We start from the raw sequence: 18,763 nt of genomic DNA, 5'->3' as shown, positions 1-18,763 counted from the left end.
GCTCACAGCAACCTCCAACTCCTGGGCTCAAGTGAGTCTCTTGCCTCAGCCTCCCAAGTAGCTGGGATTACAGGCGCCCGTGACAACGCCTGGCCATTTTTTGGTTGCAGCCGTCATTGTTGTTTGGGCGGGCCCAGGCTGGGGATTCGAACTCACCACCTTAGGTGTATGTGGCTGGCGCCTTAGCCGCTTGAGCCACAGGTGCCGAGCCCTAGTAGAATTTTCTTAAATAAACTAGGGCCCAATTCCAGTTTTTCACTACATAAATATTGTTTAGCCATACAGATTGTGCCCCCAAATCAGCAAAGTGCTGTCTACGGACAGCTTTGCCATGATAAAGAATACACATGAGAAAATAGGCCATTCTTTTAATGAAAACTATATATAAATCATAATTATTTAGAATTATTAGGCTATCTGGGTATCTGTACCTGAAATTTTTTTTTCATTACTTAAGATTTTTCATTACTGATTCATGATTACTGGCTCTTACCCCCCGCCCATTTTTCCCCCAAAGGGATAACCATTTTCTTTCCAATGATGGTATCTGTCCCTTTTCTTAGGATGGAGATTTATTTCCCCAATGGATTAGGAAAGAAGGAGCCATTTCTCTGCTTGCTGGTTATAGCCTTCCTAACTGCATCCCCCAAGTCAATGACAGAAGTAGGGGGTACTTGGATGGACTGAGGTCTAGGTACTGGTCCTAGACCTTGATTTCTTCAAACCTGACCACCAGAAGGGCCATGACTTCATGAGCAATCTTTAATTACACATAGCAAAATTCACGATCTCACTTAAAACAATGTTGAAGGTGATTTCAAGCTTAGGATCAGCAATGGGCAGTTTAAATGTTCGGTGTGTCCGAGCTCCCTTGACACTGCTGCTGAGGCCTAAGCACTTGGCAGGTTTTGACTGTTAAGGAAAATGCCTCACACAGCCTTGTCTAGCCCAGCACCACTTACAAAGTAAGTGACATGCCACTTAGTTTATGTGTCTCGGGTCATAACTGGTTACTTCATTTTCAATGATGCATTTTTGATTTGTCACCCAGGGTAGTTTGTCCAGTTTATTTTGCCATCAAAATAGACGATTGGTCATTCCAGAGTTTTCCCCAAAGAGTTTCACTTCAAGCTAAGTACCATCAGTTTTGGAGAAGAAATAATAACAGCTCTTAATTTGATCCACAGCCTGATTTTCATAGACCCAGAGGAGCGTAAACTTTCTCCCATTCACTGACCTTGGCTGATCTTTATGCCTTCAGAAATGTAAATTTTCTACTTATAAATAAATTCTAGTATAGAAGCTGGCACTTACTGAAGTTAACACCTTTGGTGGAGGCTGCCCATCTGGAAATGCCACTGCAAGATTGGCCCATTAAAATTTCCAAGTAGGAACAGGATATGCTGTATTGGTCACAAAATATTCAAACTTTTACCCTGTTGTCTGACATCAGTTTCTTTCAAAGAGTAACTAAACTTCTGTGGACTTGTCTGAGAAGAGTGAGGCCTGAGCACCATCATTCACAGAAGTTTGTGACCTGTATTTTCATGAGGGAATGAGATCTTAAACCAAAACCAGGCAGAGAGGAGTCTGGACAACCGAGATAAGAAAAGAAGGAGGCTTTATCCAGATTTAATTATCTGGATACACGATAAATAATCCAATTTAATTATTGAAAATAAGCCTTTTAAGAAAGCCTATATTATGTGTTTGCATGTGTGTGTATGTTTATACTTCTATCCAGATATGAGTTCCTCAAGAGCCCAGACGATATCCAACTTTTTATCACCAATATCTAACATATATCTACTAGCTGCTCAATAGAGGATTATTAAATGAATTGCTTTTGGACTCATCCTTGAGCTGGTGGAAACCCTCTCTAGATCACATTTTGAGAATGAATACCACAGCAAAATTAGATGACATCTAAGACTTTTTAAGTTTATTTGGTTTAAAGCATTCTCTGATATAATGATTAACTCTCACGGAATCCCAGGCACAATTTTATCACTATAGATATTAATGGGCATGTTGAGTGCAACTGCCACATCAGTCTTGTATCCAGACCTAGGCCTATAAAACCTATTCTACTGGAAAGCAGAGTGGCCTTATACATATCGATTTCTCACCTTTGTACAACAATTAAGCAAAATTAGATGACATCGAAGACTGTTTAAGTCTAGAGGCTCCTTTCTAGTTCAACTGTGCTAAGAATACTTTCCTGCTACCAATTCTTCAAGTCACAGTGCTTATGACCAGAGCTAGATTAAAAATAAATAAATGGGCCATGACTTCCACCCCACCCACAAAATAATCCAGGAAGGAAATTCCGACTTTTCCATTGCTCAATCTAACTCTGTCAGAGAAAGAAACCTCTGGGTGGGGACATTTTTATTTAAATAAATTCCTAAAGATAGTGTTTAGTAAGAGATTGCCTGAGCAAGGAAGTATATCCACCTGTCTAGAAAAGAGCCAAACTCTGTGTCACTTGTAATGGGCCAATGTGGAGTCTAAGCAGGTTCCAGAATCTTCTGGCTCTTCCCCTTCCTCTTCAGCCTTGCTGCTGTAACTTTGCGCAGGCTTTAGACTCACAATATCCTCCTCTGTGGATTCTCTACACATTACTTGTAAAGTTACATCCCATGATCTCAGTTTCCTCAACTTACCCTGTCTGTTGATTGCATGTTAATCTGCTAAATAGGTTTGTTTTTTTTTAAATACAAAAATAATGCAGAACTCAGAAGTAGGAAAATCTGTGGATTTGTGGCTAAAGAAAAATAAGGAAAGGGCAAATTGAGCCGAATCCTGGTAAACCAACACTGGAGTTAGTAGGAAGACCGATCAGAAAAGAACCATGGACCAAGGAGGCAAATGGAGTTGATAACCTGCGTTCATTCATTCCACAAACATCCATTAAACATCTATTACATACTGGCCACCTGCTAAATTTTGTAACAAGAATGAATGACACCCTGCCCGGAGTTGCTCGCATTAAACAATGGCAAGGTTGTCAGAAGTTGCTGTGGAAAACAGGAGCAGAGATGTGCTTTGGAAAAGTGGGTTCTGAGTGGTGCCTCACGCTCAGAGGAAAGCTGAAGACTGTCAGACAGTAAGTAGAACAGACAGTCAGATGGGGTATGACAGAGAATGACCACTGACTTAAATAGAGCCCAAAGGTGGTGAGAAGACGAGGGAGTGAGAGCAGTGCAAGGTCCTGGAAGAGATGTTTGGATGTAGGAGGTCCGGAGATCCAGGCTGAGCCTGGAGAAATGCCACTCCTGAGGCAGGAGAAGGGATATAATCTGGTGTGGAGATTAAACTCCCTGGCCCTCTCCCATTACCTTGCATTCATCACCCGGGATTGCAGGTACCAACCTAAAGTGATTCAGGGTTAGCACAGTTTTAATTGAAGAAATCAAGGGAAAGGGGTAAAAATCATTGGTGCAGCAACAAACTGGCAGGGATCTATCCCCTTGCAGTTTGGTGAGCATCAGGCAAATATTAACATTATTATTGACGTTTTCTGCAGGGAAGAATCAAGACCCTATAGATTCATTCGATGGATGACACAAAGACAAAAAAAAAAAAAAAACTTGATCTCTGTTCTTAGTGATTATTTATAGTTTAGATGTTTATTTCCTATCTTTTTCTTTCTTTCTTTTTTTTCTTTAGAGACAGAGTCTCACTTTGTCATCCTCGGTAGAGTGCTGGGGCATCACAGCTCACAGCAAACTCCAGCTCTTAGACTTAGGTGATTCTCTTGCCTCAGCCTCCCGAGTAGCTGGGACTACAGGCGCCCACCACAATGCTGGGCTATTTTTTTTTTTTTTTTTGCAGTTTGGCTGGGGCTGGGTTTGAACCCACCACCCTCAGTATATGGGGCCGGGACCCTACTCACTGAGCCACAGGCGCTACCCTATCTCCTGTCTTTTCAACTAAACTGTAGGTTCCATGAAGGCAGGAACTTTGTCTGCCTTGTTCATTGTTGCTTTCCCACACTTAGAATGGTACCTGAAGATGATAGCTGCTCGCTGAATAGTTTTACAATAGTAGTAATAGACTGTTGTGGGTGCTGGGGTAGCAGGATCCACTGGTGCTAGGACAACACAGCATCAAGTTCACCTTGAGGTTTAGGGTGAGGCTTCAGAGAGAAGGAAGCATTCGACCTTGAACAGTGACCTTGAATGGAAAGAGAATGCTATTTCAGAAATGGTGGACTATGATTAAAGCAAAGTGTGATGAAGAAAATAGTATATTTGGGCAATAATGAAAAGTTTATCTTCCAAAAGTTGAAACCTTACACTGGACAGTACAGGTGGGAAGCAAATTTCTTCCATACAGGTATATGTTACTTCATGGAATAGTTATGAAACAAGGACCACAGGGAGATGCAAGTACATAAAATTACTTTCAAAAGACTATGGAGTAAAATTGTTTTATCAGGCAGATAAACGGGTTACTAAGTCCATCTCTCCCCAGAAGCTGTTCCTTGCAAAAGGCCTCACATGCAGCCTTGGTGGAGCTTTTCCCAAGAGGTTTATTCAAGGAAGCATAAAGAAACTGGAGTGTGGAAAGAAAAGTAAATAGTGGCTGATGATTTTAATAACGATAAAAAAAAATCAGAAAGATCAAGTCTTTTAAGGCCATTTGATGTCATCATTCAGGGTTTATCACTAACCCAACCTATCATAAAGTCGCAATAATGGAAGTGGAGCCTAGAGACTAAGGGGACATCTGCTAGGTGACAGGTGCTTTGGGGACCCGGGACACTCTTTGCCCCCAGCTCCTGCGTAATCCTCAAACAGCTCACAGAGGTAGGAGTTACCACCCCCCAGTTTACAGTTGAGGAAACAGAGGCCCAGAATGGCTGGGTACCCTGCCTGGAGTGATAAATAAAACCGAAATCAGCGCTGACCTCGAAGCTCATCCTCTTTCTCCAATCCCATGATTAGCTATAGAGAAAACGTTCTTCATCAAACATGAAATACAATCCCAAAGGCACAGGATCGTGGCGTGCAGAAAGTGGGTTCTAGGGCCAGCCCTGTTGTCCTGCGGAGCAGTGTTCCCCGAATAGCCGGGAGCACGGTGTCTATAACACGTCCCATTATAATTAACCCCGGGTGAAGGTATTGTTTTTGAAGCCCTTGTTGAAATGCAGATATGGACCTGGGAGGATTGACACGATCTCTCAATTACACCTAATTACAGAGCTGGCTCTTTGAGAACTTGACCCGACTGGTCCAGGACCGGGAAGGGCGGGGGCCGCCTGGTCACCCTGCGGCCGAGGTCCGGAGGCACAGGAGGCAGGTGAGCGGCGGGTCTCTGCACTTGGAGGCTCTCGGTACTCTGAACTAAAAACAAACTTTGACATCTGGACAATTCCCCAGGGAAGGGTGGGGAACACACCTCGCCCGGGACTCTTTGGGAGTCCCACTGACAGGTCATCAAGGTAGACGCCAGTGCCATTAAACTGCGCCGCTGCAGCCGCCCCCTGCCCTCGGTCCGGGCAGCGGGGTCCGCAGATTTAACCCTTTCCCGCACACCCGCCCGGGCCGCCCCCTCCCCCGGCGCCGCGCCCGCTCCCGGCTCCGGACTGGGCATGCTCAGTCGCCGCCCGCGCCGGCTCCGGGGAAACCTCGGCGCGCCCTCCCCGGCTGCTCGCGGTCGCCTCCCGCCGCCGGCGCCCGGGGCCTCCCGACGCGCTCCGCTCCGCGCGACCCAGATTCCCTCCCGCCCCCGCCCCCGCCCCGCCCGCGCTCGCAGCCTGTGCGGCAGCCGCGGCCGCCCTGTCCAGCCCCGCGCCGGGACCCACCGCGCCTGTCGCCGCCGCGGAGCGAGCGCGCAGCCGGGTGCCTGGGGAGGCGGGGATGGAGCCCGCGTCGCCCCGCGCCGGGAGCTGCTGAGCGGCCGACGCCGAGTCCAGGTGAGTGGCGACCTGAGAGGAGCCGAAGGGCGAGAGGAAATGCCCTTGGGAAGGAGCGAGGGGGCCGCGAGGACGCGAGGCTTCGTGCCAGCGGCTGCGTCTGGGCCGCCGCAAAAATGGGAATGGGCAGAAGGGGACATGAATGAAAGTACATCCTGCCTCGTGCAGGGACGCCGGGTCACCCAGGACTGAGATCCTCTCCCCCACCCGGTCCCCCCAGTTAGCACCCTCGGGGCTGCAGATGGGCGGGAGAGGCTGTTCGCATCTCGGCCCCGCGTAGTCGCCTAGCGACTGAACGCCGCCGAGAGCTCCGCGGGAGGGAGCCAGGAGGAGGCCGAAATGGGAGGCAGGGACGAAGGGCAGCCCGGCCGGGTCGCGTGGCCGATTGGGGTCCTGGGAAACCCCCTGCCCTTCTGGCTTCGGCCCCGAGGGCGCTGCGAGGCAGCGGGGTGCAGGGCCGTGGGACCAGGCCGGGGTCCTCCTCGCTGCGAGCCGAGAGGAGCGGTCAGGGGCTGGCGCGCTGCGCCTCCGCCAACTGCGGGGGACTCCGCACTTATTAGAGAATCTCTTTTCTGGACAGGTGGGATTGAACAGGCGAGTGGGGAGCGACAGCCCACAGAGCTGTTAAAAGCAGAGCCGCGCAGTGTGGTGGTGGGGGTGCTGTGGGCGCCGACTGCTCCTACTCGCGGGGTGCTGCTCAACCTGTAAGTGGCGAATCCGGTAACACACCTTATGAATATTTCAGGAACGGTTCGCAGGCTCGCTTGCTTCAGATCAAGTTTAATAAATATGCATGTCCGTCTTACTGCTCTGCGCAGGCAGGCGGAAGCCCCAGCCTGTGCCCTGAGCTTCCCACATTTCATCCCTTTCCAAACCCACCAAGGAGGAAAAAGACACTCCTGACTCCCACCGAGCTTTAGGTTAGTATCATAAATTGGGACTGTCACTTGGAGAGACCGGCTCTGGGCAGGCATCCGGGCATTGTTCTGCGTCTCCGCAGCGCATTGCGTGTTGTGCGGGCAGCTTGACAGTCGTCCTTCCCTGGCGCTGCCAATATGGTGGAAAGCAGGTAGTGTGCTTGTCCTGGGATCAACGTCTTAAATCATTATCATCTTATGCCAACACGTAGTTACGGCAGACTCAGCCATTCCCTCCCCAGAGGGACCTGCCTGAGGTCAGGCTTCCTGAAATTTTGGCAAAGGCACACTCTTGTACATTGGGAGGTGTTTGTCTCTTCTTAATCTCTATCATGGGAATAAGAAATGAATGTCTTCTCTGAAGACGTCCTCACTGTCCAGAACACTGAAAGAAAACCCATTAGTGTAGGGAACTTTCGGGAATGGGACAGGCTGTCCAGGACCTGTCCCTATACTTTGGTTTATAACTTCCATTGCACCAGCACCGCTAACTGGTAAACTGGTACACACAGTATTCAAGGATGATCCTCCTTTGCAGAAAAAGCCCGTGTTTCCCCTTTTAGTGAACCTATAAGGAATTCCTCTGTGGACCAAAATTTCCAGCCTCTAGTACAAGATGCTGAGAAACTCTTTTCTCTTGCCTGCCCATTCATGGTGAAGCCAAAGTGCTTCAATTTACAGATGTTCCACGTTCAGGGAGGGCGTCTTCAACAAAGACCTCCTGCGGTTCGTCACAGGCTCCACCCCCGCCTGCCAGGCTGCTTTTGCCAGCCTGTTAGTGAGGACAGTGCGTATTGCTGTGCTTGATTAAAGAAGAAAAGAAATTCCAAAATGAAAGATTTGCTTATTTCTGTTACTGTGTTCTGCCGATTTAAGTAAAAAATGATACTTTCAAAAATTGTTAATTACCAATACATGCAGCTAGGAGTTAACTTAGGCATAGTAACAAATCTATAAATATTAGCTTTCCAAGAGATTTTGAACATCACAGTATTCGTTGTGTTTAAATTCTTGATAGGTAGTATAAACATTATATAATAAGTAGATTTCCTAAAGTATGTTTCTGAGATGCTCAGAAAGAAACCCGGTGTCATTTAACAAACATAAAATCTGGACAACCAAGAAGTTTGGATACGAACCTCCAGGTACCCTGAGGAAGCATTCCCCGAGGCCTATGAGAATTTTTTTAAAAGTCACTGTTAGGGTAGCCAGATTTAGAAAATAAAAATACAGACTGCCCCGTTAAATTTGAATTTCAGATAAAACAGTGAATTGTCTGTAATATAAATGTATCCCATATACTATTTGAGATATAATATTTTTTAATAATTAGTTGTTTATCACAAATTCAGTTCAGACTGGGCAGCCTGTATTTTTTTCTGGCAACCTGGAAATGTTTCATTCCTCCTTTTTGGGTCATTTATGGGTTGAAAAAACAAAAGTGGAGCAGAAATCATATGCCATGCCGTCCTGCAGACAATCTGGGACAAGCTCAGCTCCGGTTTAAGCTATTGGAAATAACTCATGCTTAGAAGTGAGTAGTTTAGATTCAACACATATTTGCTGAGTACCTGTGCTTGCTGGGCTTCATGAAAGGTGCCAAGGATACAAAGATGAGAAGGGGAAGTGGGGCAGGGGGAGGGATCTACATCAGAAGCTGTGGGACTTGCTATGCCAGTAGTGTGTTATGTGCTGGGGGTGGAGATTCTCTTCTGCAGGAGCCTGGGACAGACCTGACTCCCACTCAGGGAGGAAGAGGCCTAGCATTTTGACCTGGCTGGCCCTGAATAAGACTGAGATCTTATCCTGGGAGAAAAGAAACCCCTGTGTTTGTAGACAGTGGAGTGGAGCTGGAAGGTAAAGGATTTTACTAATGGCCTTAATCAGAGGACAGAGTGGCCTGCTGAGAATGAGGGAAATGAGAAGGGAATTCTAAAAGAAAGATTTTTAAATAGTTGCCAATGAGAATAGAAGAGGAAGCTGAAAGGGGACAAGTGTACAGCTGGGCACATGGTACTTGGGTGGACGAGAGGAAGCTGAAAGGGGACAAGTGTACAGCTGGGCACATGGTACTTGGGTGGACGCATCTCAGTGCATTTCAGCTGCCAGGTGATCTGCCCTTGAACTCAACCTTCAGCGCCCCTTCATTCCCTTTCCACTACATCATGTCTCCTTGGGTAAAAAAAAGTCATCACCACATGACCCTGGAATATGTTATTTAAAAGTTTTATCACTTTTGTATAAAAGTAGATTTTCAAATATAATATTTGCACTGCTGGGCAGTGTTCACTCGCTGCTTCTGCCGCACATTCCTAAAATAAGGTAAGCAGATGCTGGTTTTAGCAAATCTACTTCAAATAGGAAGAGTCATTAAATTGTGATTATTTTCTGATTTTGTCAAGCTATCTTTTAAAATTTTTTTTTAAATTTTAAAAATTATTATGGGTGCATAATGGTTCTTTATCTTTATCGGGTACATGTGATATTTTGATACAGACATACAGTGTCAGTTAATCCAATCAGGGTAATTGGGCTGTCTCTCAGGTCGGGCATTTATCATTTCTTTGCGTTAGGAACATTCCAGTTCTATTCATTTAGTTATTTTAAAGTATTCCTCAACTTATTTATTATAGACACTTTGTTGTTCTATCAAATATTGTTTATCTAACTATTTGCTCCAGCTATCTTTAAGGAAGCAGATTCCGATGATGGAAAGAATGTACATTTTCCAGATAAAGCATTATGTGAAAATGACCGTCTGAATGTCCCAAATGAAATTAATTTAAAAAAAAAATAGTACACCATATACATTTGTGTGTTTGAAGACCTAGAAGGTACTTTCATTATTGATCAGCATCAGAGGCATCCAGGGAAGATGTAACTAATACAGTCCATGTAAAGACCAGTTTATTTGCAAAACTCCAGCAACTGATGATTGAGTGCCAGCTAGATTGTACATCTGTCAACAAATCTGGTTATCTTAGGGGCCACCTTTCACAAGACACTGAAATGTTTGAGTGTCCATATATGTGGTTAAATTTCCACTTTATATTTTACAGTAAGTTCTTAAACTCATAAAAATCATCCTGTGCTAAACTATAGAATGATGAAGTTCACCAGAGTCTTTCTTCCCAAATGTTTATCCTTCAAAATAGAGCAGAAAATGGTTCTATTCCAGGCATCTATACTTTCCTCTTTGCAGCGTTTGCCAAACATGTTCTGCCTTCAAATTCTGATGATATATGGGGAAAAAGTGATCAAGGACATTTAGATGTAGCTGAAATTTCAAGGCATTTATTTAGACCACAGGTTTCATTTTTAGTGAGGTTTCATGCAGACACCACTTATTAAAGAGAAGCTCACTGCAGTAATATCTAATGATCGTTTGTGTGGACTATCACCCAGAGACAGCTTTAACTGAAACTGTGTGCTCAATTCACATTAAGCCCTCAGTAAATACTCTGAATTTAAAGATTCTGAAGACAGGATGTTCGTGCATCCCAGGAGCTTTTAACCTTCCAACTCAGTTGTGCTGACCGTGAACAAGTCATATTTTACATCAGTTTTTGTGCTATAAAATGGAAGATATGCACATAAAAAATGTTATGCCAACCCCAATTTCCATATCTATACAATAAACTTTAAGTGTTACGGTGGTTCTAAGGGATGAATAACTTAATTATCAGTGAAATTGGACAATTTGTATAATGTCTGTATGCTATATATAATGTTCTTAGATGACAATGAAATAATTCACAATTCAATTCTTTGCTTTCTTGGTGCAAAGCAGGGTCGATTATGGTAAATGGTAAATGCCTAAGGAAAGCTCATTAAGCTTGAAAAAAATCAGTCTCAAGCTATCTAATGAGTGCAGATTCAAAGGTCCTTACATAGCTTTTAAACCCAAGTTTCCATTTTAATTATTGGAATTAGGACTTGGGTAATTAGAATGTGTATAAGAGCTTATTTCAGCTACTATAAAATTTTCTATTTTTCCTTGTGCAGTAGTTGGTAAAAACCTGACATAAGTTTGGAAGGTTTCATTCATGTGATGAAACTAATAATTTATTTATCCCACAGCTGTTTTTTGGTTTAACAGTTATCACCAATGACATCATAAACTCTGTTCCCTAAATTTTTTTCACTGCGGTAGTTGACGTTATTTAAAATGTGAGCCAGTCTCTGGAATGAACTTACTGTACAAGTCCAATTCTTCTTTTTCCTTTAAAAGAATATTCTACCCTTCAGAATTTGGAAGCCATATTTTCTGAAGAACCTATATTCCAACAGAATATTTATGTTTAGTTTTTTTATAACAAGAAGTGTTCTATTTATTTTATGGTATGTTTCTTTTAGAATGCACAGATTTGGCCCAGGGGTCCATGAATCCTTATAAGAAATATGAGAAAGATGGCCAGGCATGGTGGCTCACGCCTGTAATCCTAGCACTTTGGGAGGTCAAGGTGAGAGATTGCCTGAGGTCAGGAGTTCAAGGCTGCAGTGAGCTGCGATGATGCCTCTGTGCTCAAGCCTGACAGAGCGGCAATCTGCAGGCAAGTAGGTGAAACTGTGGCATCCAAGTAACTGACACTTATGCCAAGTGCTTGTTGCAGCATGTTGGTCATCAAGGCAGCAGGAGCAAGCGTTCAGTTCAGGCCCTCGGTGTTTTGTATAATGTCCACACACTGGGAAGGCAGTCAAGTTAAGGAAGCTGCCAGTTCAAATGCCTGTCTCCTCCAGAAACACCTTCACAGATGCACCCAGAAATACCGCTTAATTTGGCATCCCTCGGCAGCTGATGCAAAAACTTAACTATCGCAGGGACTCTGTTACATTATGAGGCAGAGCCCACTCCCCACTATCAAGGCTCAAAGTGCCAGAGGCTGCCCTTCCCAAATATCCCTGTACTATAGACCTGGGCCCATAACCCAGTTCCTGCCCCAGTAACCAGATGATCCCATTAGCAGTGCCCCTGCTGGAGGGGCAGTGGGGTCAGCTTCAGTCTGGGCTTGGTGCTGGCAGTAGAAGTGGTCTTATGGGGCCAGTTCTGTGTCATCATTTTAAGCATCAGTTTTGGCTACATAGCCTCTAGACCCAGTTCTCTACCTGGACATTTTGCAGGTTCCTTCAGACAAATTCCTTTTCTGTTTAAATAGAGTGAGTTTCTGCTCCTTGCAGTGATAAACCTTGACTGGTACAGAGAGTGCAAGTCCTGGTCTACATAGGCAGAGTAGGCTGTGAGCACACCTGCTGAGCACACAGCACTCCGAAGGTACAGGAGGAAACGTTTATTCATCCTCTGAGTATTTATGGAACAAGGCATCTCGCTTGGCTTTGCACAGAAGGAGAAACATACAAAGTTGTATTTTCAAACTAGTGCTATGGAGACAAGTGGGATTAAGTGGGGACGCTACTGACAAACTCGGGGTACAGGTAGCTCCACTGATTTTAAAGATTGATTAAGTACGGAGATGAAGGATTGGGATATGACAGTGTACCTTTCAGGAAAATAAATATTGTGTTTTATCAATTCTAAGAGGCCATTTTTTTCCCTTCATTCAAACATTTATAAAATGAAGAAGCCTTAAGTCCTTAAGCCCTTAGTTAGAGTAATAGTATTTTAATTGTAACTTTTTTCTGTTCAACTCAGCTATCAGATTTTGCTAATTCTGAGGTATCATTGATACATACTATTACATTTTGTACTACTAAGAAAAAAGCTCAATAAGTAACTTTTTTTTTTGAGACCAAGTCTCACTCTCTTGCCCTAAGTGAGAGCTATGAGTGTGCCATGGCATCATCATAACTCACAGCAACCTCAAACTCCTGGGTTCAAGCAATCCTCCTGCCTCAGCCTCCCGAGTAACTGGGACTACAGGTGCCCACCACAATGTCCAGCTAGTTTTTTGTATAGTAGAGATGGAGTCTCACTCTTGCTTAGGCTGGTCTTGACCTCCTGAGCTCAGCAGTCCAGCTATCTCAGCCTCCCACAGTGCCAGGATTACAGGCCTGAGCCACTGCACCCAGCCTAATAAGTAATTATTTTTAAAATGACTATACCTGGCCATATACTGGTTGCTGTAGACTAGAAGATTCAAGAAGACTATAAGAGAATTAAGTCAGTCTTGGAAATGATGTGGGTTCAATACCAAATTCCTTTTCATTGTTTCATAGTCTCCCAAAGCTATCAAAGAGTAAGATTGGCCTTAAAGTCTTATGAACAAATTCAGGAGCTAATTATTATATCCTATAAAAAAGAAAAATGCCCAGGATGCTTAAAGTGATTCTCAATTTTGTGGATAGCACCTTTGGGGGGGGGGTCACTTTTTATTTGGAAAGTGTTATATATGTGTGTCAGTATGTGTCTCTAAAAGACAATGACTTTTTAAAAATATGTAATCAGGCTCGGTGCCCATAGCATAGTGGTTACAGTACCAGCCACATGCACTGAGGCTGGCAGGTTCAAGGCCGGCCCGGGCCAGCTAAGCAACAACGACAACTGCAACAACAACAAAATAGCCAGGCGTTGTGGTGGGTGCCTGTTGTCCCAGCTATTTGGGAAGCTGAGGCAAGAGAATCGCTTAAGCCGAAGAGTTTGCAGTTGCTGTGAGCTGTAATGCCACAGCACTCTACCTAGGGTGACATAGTGAGACTCTGTCTCAAAAAATACGTAATCAGTATTTTACTAATATACCATTTATTATATCTCTGGGTAAATGTAATTTGTGGCACTTTTTAGTAAACAAAATTTTAATTTATCTTAATCAGGTTTTAAGTTGCTTTTGTCTTTGGAGTTTTTTTTTTAATTTCAGATTAATGTGAGGGTACAACTAGGATATAATATTTGCATTTGTCACTAGAGTCCCTCTTGTAGTTGTGTCCCACACCCAAAAGGTGTGCCATAGACCAGGGGTCCTCAAACTTTTTAAACAGGAGGCCAGTTCACTGTCCCTTAGACTGTTGGAGGCCTGGACTGCGGGCCCGGGGCCGAGTCGGCTGCTAAGCAGGACAGGCAGTGGCAGCAAAAACACCCGGCGGGCTGAATAAATGTCCTGGGTGGGCTGCATGTGGCCCGAGGGCTGTAGTTTGAGGACGCCTGCCATAGACCCTTACAAAAGGAAGCTGATTTAGGTTTATTTCACTGTTCACTGATTTCTTTTTATGAAATTTGTAAAGCCACTTATGTACCCCTGTTAGTTTTGGTCCCAAACAGATGGTTCACAATTACTGTATCAAGTGACTTGGACATTCCTTTAGCTAATGAGCACGCGCCCCTTTGCACTGAAACTTCCCTAACAAATTGATAAGAGGTACAAGGCAAGAACCCGAGTGAGGGCCCCAAAACCTGCGAAGGAGCAGCCTTAGCTCAAATAATAATAACAATCAGCCACTGTCCCCTCTTTTGCTTGGTAAGTAGTCAGTCTCTCTCTACTTGTTCCTTCTCTATAATTACTACTCTAAAGGGCACAGCTGGTAGTCATAAAGATGCTTAACTCTTCCCCATAGATAACGACACCTGTTTGGAACCTAGGGATAATTTCTGAGATATCTTCTGGGTCCTGCATGGGGTGGAGTGACTGACCCACCCAAGCAGCAGCCCACACCAAAGGACTGATGGTTCTTCTCCAAGCCAGCCGATTAGCGGGCTCTGATTGCCTAATCCTCTGCCCACCAAACCATCTTTATGGAGCCTGTCTCCCAGGTCTCTGGGAGGTGGATTTTTGAAATCCCTCCCATCTCCCTGTTCAGCACTATGTGGCATGATCTCTCGCTCGGCCATCAACCCTGCTGTCTCTGGGTGTCAGCATCCTGCTGGGCAGCAGGCAGATGAACCGTCCAAAGCTTCCAACAAAACCATGTCAACATTTGTTAATTCAAACTCTTCCACATGTCTAATAAATATTTTCCATGCATCTTCCCCTATGTCAAATCCAACACACATATGCAAAGTCTGCTCTAGAAGTAGCTTGGGCTGTTGTGAACGTATTCATTTGTTGGAGGCAACTCTTTAATATCTTAAGCCTTAGTTTCTTCATTTATTTTTATTTTTACGTGAGATGTGGTCTCACTCTGTCGCTGGGCTGGAGAGCAGTGGCTATTCACAGGTTGGATTATTGTTAAGAGACTTCCACTCACCATTATCCTAAAGCAGTGGTTCTCAACCTTCCTAATATTACAACGCTTTAATATAGTTTCTCATGTTGTGGTGACCCCGAACCATAAAATTATTTTCGTTGCTACTTCACAACATTTTGCTACTGTTGTGAATTGTAATGTAAATATCTGCTATGCAGGATGTATTTTCATTGTTACAAAGGGGTCATGACCCACAGGTTGAGAACCGCTGTCCTAAGGAATCCTCTCATCTTTCTCCGGTGTGGGATTTTCTGATTCCTGGGTCCAATGTCTTTCTCATTCTTCACTTTGATTTTGGTGGAATGCTTCCTTCCCAGGCTTCCAGAAAGGGCATGCCTGGCAGATACCATGGAAGACTGGTATGTCTGAAATTGTCTTTATTCTTCCCCCACGTTTAATATTTTAGCTAAGCATAGAAATCTAAATAAGAAAGAATTTTTTGTTGTTTGTTTCCATGTTTCTCTTGACAAATTGAAGGCCTCTGACTCTTGGTCTTTTCTGTGTGACCTGGATATTATTGTTCCTCCTCTTAAAATCTTGTTTGTACGATCTCTCCGTGATGTGCCTTGGTGAGGATCTTTGTATCCAAGGAGCTGAGTACCTTGTGGGTCCTTTTGACCTTGAAACTCACCGGTGTTCTTTAGTTCTTGGAGCTTCTTGTGTTATTTGATAATTTCTTCACTGACATTTTCACGTTTCTTTTTCTTGTGGATGTTAAACGTTTTCCTCATGATTTTTCATTTTTTGACAATTTCTTCTGTCAGATTCCCTCAAATCTGGAAGATTTCTTCAACTTTATCTTTCATTTCTAACATCCTTATAAAATTTCAAGAACATTTCCTTATTCTTTTAATGTTCCTTTTTACTGAGTCCTGTTTCCTGTTTCATCTATGTAATATTTTTCTTGTATCTATGAAAATTAATAATGATGTTTTGGTAGTTTTCTCCTATTTTCATTATCTCTGTTTCTTCCAAATTCCCCCCTTTCTCCTCTTTCATTGCTTTGAGGTCTCTATAATTCATGAATGTTAGAAATTTCCCTTGATTTTCTGATAATCCTTGGTTATAAAATTGAGGCCCTAAAATGCTCTCTGTGACCGAGTAGTACTTGCTGACCACCTGCTTCACACAGCATTGGGGGCTAGTGCTTCACTGGGGATGAGCTACATGTGTCGGTAGTTGCTTAGTTTCCTAAGACATAAATCCTGTCTTGGCCTACCTGAGGAGTAGTATGCTGATTGCCTCTGTTTAGGACTTAAGTGGGAGAAGAAGGCTGGCAGGGATCTCACATTTAACCACATAGACTTTTGTACAACCTTTTAGTATTCAACAGGGCAACTCAATCTCATTTTCTTGCATTGCCAAGTTCACAGCTTCTCTAGCTCAACCTCTTTATGTACAGGAGTATCTCACTTCCTTTGACAGATTGGAGAGGGGTTTGTTATAGCCCAACCAGATTCTCTTGCTGACTGCCCTGTGAAAGCCAATATACCAAGCAGGGGTTGCAGTGGAGAAAAAGCTTTATTTTGCAAAATGTCAGGAAAGAATTCCAGGAGTAATTTCTCAAATCCAACTCCTTGATATCGTTGGGGCTAAAGTTTTTAAGGGTGGTTTTGTTGGTAGAATTTCTTTCTGCAGTAGGTCCTTGGTCTTGGAGATTGGAAGAATGAATGAACCCAGAGACCACACAGGTCAGTGGTAAGATAGGATTTATTAGATAGAAAGGAATACAGAAGGAATAAAAATCACCAGAGCTTCTGACAGAGGGAAAGACCCAAGTGGGAATCTTTGTGTAGGTATTTTGTCTAGGGGTATTAGGTCTTGAGAATTACATTTGTCCCTGAGTTGATAGGTGGAAGACACCTTTTCAATGTTGATGAGTGTATTACCAAGTGAATGCAGTCCCTCCAGCTCTGGGCAAAAAATGGCTGGACATCTACTTCAGAAATGGCCCAGCTGACCTGAAATTACCAAGGCCTAGAAAATGGGGTTCCCTGTCCAGCCCTGAATGGGGGAAACTCTGTATCAGTTTCACAAGCAAAAAGCTGGGGAATTGGGTCTGCTGATTGGCCAGGGGTGAACTTATAGGATTGTGTCATAGATATTATCTTCTCAGTTGGGAGGTTTCCTGGGTAGAGAGAGGGTTTCAATGTTGTTGGATCCTTTCCCACATCTATCCACTTTTAAGCTTTTTTTTTTTGGTTGTTATTGGTGCATTGTTGTTAAAAATGAAGACATAAACACACATCAGCCCAGGCCTACACAGGGTCAGGATCATCACTGTCACTGCCTTCCACCTCTACATCTTGTCCCACTGGAAGGCCTTCAGGGGCAGTAACAGGCATAGACTGTCATCTCCTACGATGACAATGCCTTCTTCTGGAATACCTCCTGAAGGACCTGCCTGAGGTCCTTTATAGTTTTTATAAGTAGACGTATATTCTAAAATAACAATAAAAAGTATAGAATAGTAGTACATAAACTAGTAACACAGCCATTCATTATCTTTATACAACTAGCAGCACAGTGGGTTGGCAGCAGTAGGCAACCCTCCATGCAGAGTATGAGAAATACCTCAAAGACCAGTCTTAGGATTCACAGTAGCAGCAATGTTATCTCTAGAACCACAGGTCTTAGGATTTACAACAGTGTTATCCATAAAAATAAGGAGGAAGGCACAATCTTGGGAGGATAGTATCATTAAGCAGTAACCAGTTACAACAGCAAGGAAGTTAGGGAGCAATGGCTGGTTCAATGGCCATGCGTATACTTTTATAAAAATCAGACTTTGATTACTTATTTATTCCTCCATCCTCTACATTATTTTAACATGGATAGTTTCATTATGCCTAAATTCAAAGGATGGAGGAGACCTACGCCCTAACTAATCCTATGAAAATTTTCAACTGAGCCTATTTTGGTGTCATCCTGCACTCCCATCTTTATAGGAACTGGACACCTCTACTTCCGAAACATGACTGAGATTCTGTGCTCTAAATTGTATTGCCTCTGAGTCACGCCCCTCACTACAGGATTAGTCAATAAGGCTAAGTCAGTTACCCCTTATGCATCCCTTTCAGCTTCCAGAATCCTACTGACATCCCATGTATAGTTATGTTGCCTTTGGTCTTGTGAATTTAGGCCTTTTTGACTTTTTTACTCTTATGTTGGTGGGATTTCTTGTTTTTTATTTGTTCCATGTAAGTGGAAATCCATGACACAAATTTTAAGATATTAATGGAAAAAGACCTAAATTCTGTAAAGTAATTTGAAGAGGTTTATTCTGAGCTGAATGTGTGACTGACCTGGAGCATATGGCCTCAAGAGGTCTTGAGAAAAATGTGCCCAGGTAGCTGGGTTATAGTTTGGTTTTATACATTCATGGAGAGGGAAACTACATGTAAGACCCTAAGTTAATACTCAGGGGACGTAAATTGGTTTGTCCAAAAGTGGACATCTCAAAAGTGGCAAGTATATGTGTGTGTGCAGGTTTTCAGTGGGTTTAAAGATTCTTTAATTTGTAATTGGTTAAAGAAATGAAGCTTTGGTCAGGTGCAGTGGCTCACACCTGTAATCCTAGCACTCTGGAAGGCCAAGGTGGGTATATTGCTTGAGCTCAGAAGTTCGACACCAGCCTGAGAAAGAGTAATTCCCCATCTCTACTAAAATTAGAAAAACTAGCCAGCCATGATGGCACAGGCCTATAGTTTTAGCTACTCAGGAAGCTGAAGTAAGAGGATCTCTTGAGCCCAAGAGTTTGAGGTTGTTATAAGCTGTGATGATTCCA

The 18,763-nt window shown here is 43.6% G+C and overlaps 1 protein-coding gene across 2 annotated transcripts in view; it reads left to right on the top strand.

Annotated features, from left to right (window-relative positions):
* The first annotated feature begins 5,609 nt into the window (after positions 1–5,609).
* ELMOD1 (ELMO domain containing 1) overlaps positions 5,610–18,763 on the top strand; it is a 64,711-nt gene continuing 51,557 nt past the window's right edge. The window contains exon 1 of one of the 2 annotated variants that reach the window (XM_003802943.2): positions 5,610–5,923. The gene's annotated coding sequence lies outside the window, so the exon portion shown is untranslated. The remainder of the gene's footprint in view (positions 5,924–18,763) is intronic. The other variant, XM_012813481.1, reaches the window with a different exon arrangement.

The sequence above is a fragment of the Otolemur garnettii genome, unplaced genomic scaffold (assembly GCF_000181295.1).
Source record: "Otolemur garnettii isolate 467f Iridium unplaced genomic scaffold, OtoGar3 scaffold00266, whole genome shotgun sequence".
Taxonomy (NCBI): Eukaryota; Metazoa; Chordata; class Mammalia; order Primates; family Galagidae; genus Otolemur; species Otolemur garnettii.
The sequence above is the reverse complement of the archived record's forward strand: the minus strand, read 5'-3'. Positions and strand labels throughout refer to the sequence as shown.